The 1,888-nt window shown below is 51.7% G+C and overlaps 1 long non-coding RNA gene across 1 annotated transcript in view; it reads left to right on the forward strand.

Annotated features, from left to right (window-relative positions):
* Window positions 1-60: 60 nt before the first annotated feature.
* LOC102476125 (uncharacterized) overlaps window positions 61-1,888 on the forward strand; it is a 21,576-nt gene continuing 19,748 nt past the window's right edge. Inside the window, exon 1 of the long non-coding RNA XR_003551028.1 lies at window positions 61-142. This is a non-coding gene — a long non-coding RNA (uncharacterized LOC102476125). The remainder of the gene's footprint in view (window positions 143-1,888) is intronic.

The following is a 1,888-nucleotide window of genomic DNA, read 5'->3' on the forward strand; positions in this document are numbered from 1 at the left end:
AATCAGCGGCCGGCGGCGCGCGGGGCAGCTCGGGAGTTGTAGTCTGGTGTCCGCGTCCAGGCGGGGCTCAGAGTGCCGGGAACCCCGAGCGCTCCTGCGGCGCTTGTCTGGCTGGCGCAGGACGTTTTGCTGCAGCGAAGAGGTACAGACTCTCTCCTCTTGGTAGGCCGAGACTTAAGGTCTGCAGGCCGCTGTGCGCAGGTGGCAGGCACCTGTGCTGTCTCTGTACCTGCGACTTCCCGAACCGTGAGCCGCAGGCCGAAGTCCCTGCCCGCTCAGCCCTCGGCGACCTGGCGAGGGAGTAGGGAGTAACTTAACCTTGATGTCAAGGGGAAGTTGCCAAGCACGCCTTTCTCCTGCTGTTCAAGTCCTCCCTTTGGGTGCCAGTTATTAATGGTTTCTCCTTTAAGTAAGTATTCGCTGTGCTAAGCCAGGAGAGGCTGAATACGAGAATAATCCCCCAAACTTATACGGTGAGAGGACTTAACCGTAGGCCAGTCACTGTGTAAATACTGTCACATACTGTCGTATTTCTCCTCGCCATGAATCTAGTCTAAGGACTACAGTACAAGGTACAAAAACCATCACCCAGTGGCGTGGTGGTTAGGGTAGCTGGCTCCCAGTTCGAGATCCACACCTGGAGACTTGAGGGGCAGACCTGGCCCCAAGTGCCCAGAATCCTGAGAAGAGAAGAGGGAATTGTGGCATGTCTATCCCCCGTGGGAGGACTTTCTCTTTCTCTCTTTTGGGAGTGCACATGTTCTATAGCAAAAAAGAAAATAACTGGAGAAGGAGCCAGACAGCTAATTCCGCCAACACCGTGGAGACTGTGAGCGTGCTCTGCACTGCGCGTGCTCTGCACTGCGCGTGCTCTGCACTGCGCGTGCTCTGCACTGCGCGTGCTCTGCACTGCGCGTGCTGGGGTAGACCGGGGTAGGAAGGAGTGGGTTTGGGTAGAGAGTTGAGAAGACGGTATTTCCTCGGAGGCTCTGAGCAGTCTGATCTGGCGATCCCTGGTCAGGATTCGGGATTCTGTGGCAAGTCTCACTTCCCACCATTTAAAATGTGGAGGATGCCCCCCTCACCCGTTCCTGACTTGCTCTAAGAATGGGCGAGCCTATTATATTTACCATTAGGGAGTAAGTGAGGCGGCAGGGACGCACAGGGAGTCACAGCTCAGACATTAGCCTTTAGTCCTCAGCTTTGAACCACAGCTGATCGGGACCTAGAGAACTGACCCACATTAGCCAAACTCACAGTAGCCCAGTACGTATTCCCTGCCAAGGGACAGAGCTTTCCAGAACTGAATGTTCTTAATCTCTTTTCCTGTTATCCAACTACCTAGAAACTGACTTAAAATATTTCAGGATGGGCAGGTAGTGTGGTGATAGAGGTGCTGAACTCCTATGTGACCAACTGTGGTTCGAGTCCTGGACCTAGTGGCTGGCTTTCCCTCCTCTCTCTTTCTCTCTCTCTGTGTCTCTCTGATCAAATTGAAAAATTATACTAATGAATCAAATTAAAATAATAATAATTCAAATGTTTCTTGGTGTGGTAGTTTTAAAATACATCCACAATTTCTTTGACAATCCTATCCCCAAAAGGTGGAGTCTAATTTCCCTTCCATTGTGGGCTGAACTTAAGTCCCTTTTAATAATTAGAAGGAATGGGGCAGAGTGACAGTATGTGACTTCCAAAGCTCGCTCATGAAAGAGTATACCTTCCACCTTGCCCTCATTTGAACTCCTCCTTCTAAGAAAGCCAAATGTCATGTTGTGAGGACACTCAGGCACCCTGTAGAAAGCCCAGGTGGTGAGGGTCTGAGGCTCTGCACCAGTGGGAAGAGCCATCTCAGACAGACTTCCAGTTCCGGCAGACACCTTGACCG

This window comes from Tupaia chinensis, unplaced genomic scaffold, assembly GCF_000334495.1.
Source record: "Tupaia chinensis unplaced genomic scaffold, TupChi_1.0 Scaffold000578_2, whole genome shotgun sequence".
In the NCBI taxonomy this organism is placed as follows: domain Eukaryota; kingdom Metazoa; phylum Chordata; class Mammalia; order Scandentia; family Tupaiidae; genus Tupaia; species Tupaia belangeri.